Source organism: Pseudocercospora fijiensis (assembly GCF_000340215.1).
Source record: "Pseudocercospora fijiensis CIRAD86 unplaced genomic scaffold MYCFIscaffold_18, whole genome shotgun sequence".
In the NCBI taxonomy this organism is placed as follows: domain Eukaryota; kingdom Fungi; phylum Ascomycota; class Dothideomycetes; order Mycosphaerellales; family Mycosphaerellaceae; genus Pseudocercospora; species Pseudocercospora fijiensis.
This window is the reverse complement of record NW_006921549.1, coordinates 472,893-479,580: the sequence shown is the minus strand read 5'-3', so window position 1 is coordinate 479,580 and position 6,688 is coordinate 472,893. Positions and strand designations below refer to the sequence as shown.

General features: G+C 29.4%; 1 pseudogene across 1 annotated transcript; it reads right to left on the bottom strand.

Annotated features, from left to right (window-relative positions):
• Positions 1–6,146: 6,146 nt before the first annotated feature.
• MYCFIDRAFT_t80 lies at positions 6,147–6,217 on the bottom strand (annotated as a pseudogene). The gene has a single exon. The product of its transcript is annotated as a tRNA-OTHER (tRNA).
• Positions 6,218–6,688: the final 471 nt, after the last annotated feature.

Genomic DNA, 6,688 nt, shown 5'->3' with positions numbered 1-6,688 from the left:
ACTTTTAGAAGAATCTCCGCGGTACTAAGCGGGCTTAGCGTATTAGTATCCCTACGGACCTCGCTTAACGTATAAATAGATTAGCTCCTACTTAGAACCTATTCTTCGATATAGTCGTCGATTACTAGAACAATACCCTTACAAATCTAACAGGGCCGCTACTATTCCTACTTAATATAGACGGGAAGGCTAGTATTAGCAAGTCCTTTGTTATTAATATACTCTTATTTAAGATAGAGCGACTTATAGACTAGTTTAATCGTATCGAGCGATAGTAGTTTAGAGATTAAGCCTAGATACTACTAGATCCGATTATTCGATTAGCACTAACTAGTGCTACTACTAATAGCGTAAAGGGTCGTATACTATACTCCTTCTTCTAGTTACTATTAACGATAAAGGAGTATATTCCTCTCGATAGACAAGCGCTTAATTAATTTAGATCTATAGTTCTTAAGGTTATATATATTATTATCGACGAGAAGTCTATAATAGACTTAACTTTGCTCTACTAGATTAATTGGCGCCTTCGATAGGTCGTTAGTTCCTTTGTAAGCGGAAATAAGCTACTATTTAGAGGCCGTAGTATCGTTATTACTAGTAACTTGAACTACTTATTGCCTATTAGTAGTAGGCCTCTCTTTTCGAAGTACGAAGACCTCCGTATACCCGAGGACATCGCCGGATATACCCTCTATTAGATGTTTAATCGCACTATTTAGCTTAACGTTATTTAGCGATAGCAAGGCTCCGACGCGATAGTATACGCGTTCCGTAAAGCCCTTAAAGGCCTTCGTAACGCGCCTAGAGGTATAAGTATTAACTATTAGGAGACACTCGTATAGCGACTTAAAGGCAACTTACTACAAGCTAAACAGGACTCTTTTAATAATATACTACGCCTCTATCTATATAAGAAGCGGGTTAATATATATAATTAGGACGCGATACGAGATAACAATACTCTAATTTGCATCGCCGCTACTAAGTATTCTAGCACTATATATATAGCGTAGGCCTCTTATAAGACTAGTAGTAATCTCTATCCCTAACTACTACTCTATATCGGCGCTCGGGTTATAGTAACTAAGAATCTCTAGATTAAGGGCGGCGTAGTTAATAGTAGTATTAGTACTATTTGCGATATTATCTAGGAGGATAACGGCGATAAACATATAGACATCGTTACGCGTATTCTAATAGTCGTACTTGTATATTTCGACAATTATACTAGTCCGACACTTAATAATTAATACGATCTAAATAATAAGTATAGCCTACCTCCCGACGTCGTACCTATTATAACGGTCCGCTATAAGTAGCTATATAACTAGCGATAGGATATACGCTATATTCGTATATAGTTCCCGATAACTATTGCCTATACTATTAGAGTCTATAGGTCTTAGGGTATAATACTAGACAAAGTTGTTCTTAATATCTCTAAGAAGGACTTTATACCTAGCCTATTATATATAGCTATTTCTAGGGCTCGCAAGCTTACTAACTTAATGTTTAAAGGGCTATTCGACTTTTATAAGCGCTTTAAGCAAAGCAAAGTTTAGTAGTTAGTTATTACTCGATATAACGATTACATTCGTCGTCGACCTTAGCGTATACTATCCGCTAGATATATACTATCGTCGGAAGCTCCTAATCTAGTACCGTAGGCCCCTTCTCGAAATAATCGATAGGATATATAAAAGAAGCGATAAGAGCAGCTACGTCGTTAGCAAGACAGACAAGAATAGTTACGTCGTTAGTAAGAGGCTTAGCTTTAATAGCGATAAGAATAAAAGCGAGCTTAATTGTGAAAGAATCTTTAAGCTATTTCCCGCGCTAAGTAGATAAAGAAGATTCTTAAGTAGGATCCCTAACTACTATTTAACTTAAATTAGATTGCTCTTAACTCTATATAGGCTGCGCCTAAACCTTATAATTATCGTTAGCCGCTAAGATATAGCAGTGTCTATATACGCTTAGTCTAGACTTTAGTTAAGAAGTTTAAGGAGAAGTTTCCTTAGTAGGCACCTCTGTATACTATTTAGGAGCCTACCTAGCAAGATTAGCTAGGATAGGAAGACTAATCTACTTAATAGTAGCCTATAGGTACTATCTACCTAGTATATAGCCCTCCTACCTTATAGCTACCTATAACTAATCTAGTAAATACGGATTTCCTCTAGCGAGTTATAGCGAACCGTTAGTAAGTATAGCGGGCACGATAGCTATAGCGATAGCAGACTAGCTAGACAAACCCTATTGCTCCTTAAGATTATATATCGCGCTATATATAGTATGCTTTGCTATAGCTAGGCGAAGTTCTTAATATTGCTTAACTAGCCCGTCGCTTCTTAGACTAGTACCCGTAGTATTAGCTTAATTATAAATTCGAATACAGACTAGCTTTAGTAGATAGCGTTAGCTTATACTTCCGTTATAGTATTAACGTCTTTACTCGTTTCGAGGATTGTAATACTTAAGAGGAAATAATATACGAGGTAATAATAACGTAATAGGCCGCTACGTACGACAACTAGGAATAGTAGCAGGATATAATAGGCACTTAGGAAGCAATGCCTTTATAGGACATAGAGATAGCGGACATATAGGGTACCGAGTAAGAAGTAGGTTAGTAGGAGGATTATAGTAATAAAGTAGATATAAGTAGGACTTAGACGAGTAGAAGATTCGTAGAAGTAGAGTATTAGAGTATACTTTAAAGGGATTAAGCTTAGTAAGAGAGAGCTATAAGCATAGAGCGCGAATATAAGCGGTATACCGCTTATAGTTACAATCGCTTATAGCTAGTATATAGCTCGCTTATTTACAAGCCCTTTTAGTATAAGTTACGTAGAGGGTACTAATAGCTTGCGTAGATCGTTATACGCTTATTAATAAGCCCTTTTAGTATAAGTTGCGTAGAGGGTATTAATAGCTTACGTAGACTATTATTTCGCGCTCGCCTTTAGGGCTTAGCCTTCTGCTTCCCTAGACTTATTAGCGCATTAATCAGTAAACTCCCGCTATAACTATAGTAGCTATATATATTAAAGCAGAAACAGGTATAGGTCCTTCTATAGCTATAGGTAATTAAATATAAAGACCTATTTGTTAACTTTTAGCTATCGCACCTATTAATAAACATATACCTATTAAAGTTATTCTACTATTTGATATTAAAGGTGCTAAAGAAAATACTATAGAGTAGTCTATATTACTAAAAGATTACAAAACAGCAAATATACCTATTATTAAAAAACAATCTCTAACTCTATTAGTTAAGAACACGGATAAAGAGCTTTAATTTGCAGGTATTCTAGTATATTAAAAACTTACTAGTAAATAAGAATATATACCTACTCCTTCTTATCCTACAAACATTAATAAAAAATTATTTAAGGTAACAAGTATAATTATTATAAAAGTAAATAAACCTAAATAACTAAAGAATCTTTGATTGTAAGGGTTATTACTTATATATCCTATTGAATATATATATATACTAGGGAAGAAACAATAAGAACAGGTATTAACATTAATACTGTTAAAGAATTAAAGTTAAAGCCTTATAATATATAAAGAGATTCTAAGTCTATTTATTTAAATAGACTAACATATACTAATAGATTATAAATACCTACCTCTAAAAGACTAAGTATAAAAAGTGTAGTTGTAACTATAACACAACTATATATAATTAAATGAGACCCTTTTATACCTACTTTTCTACTAGAAAAACTAGAAGTAATTAAACCTAATAAAGGCAATAATGTTAAAACTAAGTACATTATTTATATTCTATAGCTACACTTCCTCTTTAACCTATAAAATGCAACTAATATACCTAATTCTATTGCAGACTCTATACCTGCAATTGCAATTATATATATAGAATAAATTTAACTTAATATATTATTAAAATTGAATAATATAAGTAGTATTCAAAATTTAATTGCTAGTAACATGATTTTAATCAAAATAAGCATTAGAATAATATTTTTTCTATTTAATATACAGCCAAATATACCTATAAGAAAGAGTGTTTATAATAAATTAATTTTTTTCCTTTTTTAGTATTTTTATTATTAGTAGGAATATATAGTTATAAAAAGAAATCAGATAATTCCTCTGAATTCAAATTAGAAAAAGACAGTTCTTAGATTTAATAAAGATTCTCGAAACTCCTTTCAACCGATATATTATTACAATTTATCTATTCTAGCTTAAAAGTTCTAATTATCGGATTATGATATTGCCTGTATTCTTCTGCAGAAACGTTAAATAATCTAATAAATACTACTATAACTATAGTAATTCCTATTATAGAAGGTATAATTACGAAAGGATACTTAGAAATAACATCCTAAATAGACTATTGTTATTCCAAAGGCAAGTCTGTATAATCAAAATTTAAAGTTATATTATTGAACTTGTTAACCCTAGCATTAACCCGAGCGCTTAATACTAGTTTATAATGTAAAAAAATATACTTTTTTATTCAGAACTAAGGAAAATATAGAAGCTAAAGATAAAAAATAACTATATATACTATTATATAAAAAGAGTTATACTTCTTATACAATTTAGAAGTCTTAATTATATAACTCTTATTAAAAATTAAGGTAACTAAAAATATTTTTTTATTGTTAAAAGACTAATATTTAAAAGGGTCGAAGGAGTTAAAATTAGTAGGGTATACGTCTAATAAGTTTTAAGGTAAGAATTCAGAAGAAGTATTATTTAGTAGCAATATAGGTATAAGTTTTATCTAACTTTTCTATTAATTCTAACGATTTGTTCTATTAAGCTTCTAAATTTTTTATTAAATTTTTAGCTAATCTCCTAGCTTCCTTATCCCCTAATTTAAAATGTATTGTTTCTAAAGATTCTAAATCCTCTTTTGCACTATTAACTACTTTTTCTAAATATTTTTTCTTAATATCTTTGTTATTATAACTAGCCTAATCTATTTATTAGTCTAACCTAGCGACAAAATTATCTTTTTTTAGCCCGTCTTAATAAATTTTGTAAGTTTAGTAATTTTACCTTAATCCGCAACGTCTAATTCCCTTTCTTTTATTTTATTAGTAAAATCTTGATTTTCTATAAAATTTTTAAAAATCTTCTTCTAGGCGTTTTATCTCTTTATTAAGATTATATTTGTTGTTATTATATAACTTTAAAACAGCACAACCCGATAATTTACCTCTTAATAATAAAGTAACTAATTAAGGCATTTTAACATTATATTTATTAAGCTACTGATAGAATATAGAAGTACTACTAATAAACCCCTTATTAAAAAGTTAGGTAATTTTAATACAATTAATAAGAAAATACGGTTAGGTTTACACTCTATAGCTTTATCTTTTACTTTTTTTTACTTATAGCTTATTATATTAATAGTAAAGTTGTATTAAGTACATGTTTAACTACTTTTATAATTGCTATACTATTCGCTTATTTAAGTAGTAACTTTATATATAAAGTATCTTTAATAATTAATAGTAAAACAGTAGCTATAGAGGTTATTCAATTAATCTTAAATCAGTTTATTATCCCCTATTTTTATCGAGTCTATTTCATTATATATAAATATACGTTTACAATTAAATCTATAGTATACCCTAAATAGTAATAGTAATTCTAATCTTGCTATGGAAACCTAAAGCATACAAGCTTTATATTTTAGTTCTAATATCAACTTTGCTAGATACCTTGAAAATAGGTATAGAATATTATCTAAAACAAAGGTACTTTACTAATCTAGAATCGTATCTATAACATTAAATGAATTAGTTATTACTAAACATTCTAGCAACGGTTGAAGTTTGTTATAACTATTCCTAAAGCTTCGTAATAATATAGCTCGCTTCGTAGAAAGTTTACATATAAATAATTTTAGTACTATAGTTATATAGATATACGGTAAAATAAAACATATTATAGGGAATAGAATTATAGATGCGATAAAAGAAATGTAGTAGTATTAAATTTAGGTTTTGTATTTCAATTAGGTAAAATGCGTTATATATTCTCTTTAAAATTTTTCTTAAATCGAATAGTTAAATTTATTAAGCCTATGCTCGCATGAATTATAATTTTATTATAAACATATACAAAGCTATTACTTATTGATTTTTAGCCCTTAATATAAATTAAACATATATTATAATATTAACAGTATTCCGCTCTACCGTTAAGCTATAAAGGCTTATAGGTAATATTAAAAGAAAATATATTAATTTAAATATTAGGTTACTATAATTACAATATAGAAAATCCTTAACCTAAATAAGGCGCCTAACTAACCCGGCGCTAACCCGTTTTTTTTTAATTATATTATTATAAAATCTTAATTTAATATAATTAAGGCAATCTTTTTAATTAGGCTATAAATTAACGACTATTAGGATACATACGGCTAGGGTTATAATTAGGTCTAAAAACTGTATTTATAACACGTATATATTGATTGTCTTATAGACATAATGTCTCGCTATTTTAAGAATAATAATCCCTATTTCTAAGCAATGCTATTCTATTAGCTAAATTAGTAGCGTAAGGTTAATGACTAACTATATTGTTATAACCGTTAGCTATTACCGAATCTCTAACTGTAGTTTCTTATATACTTGTAAAACTATTAGTATAAGCGATATCCTTAGGAATATTACCTAAACCG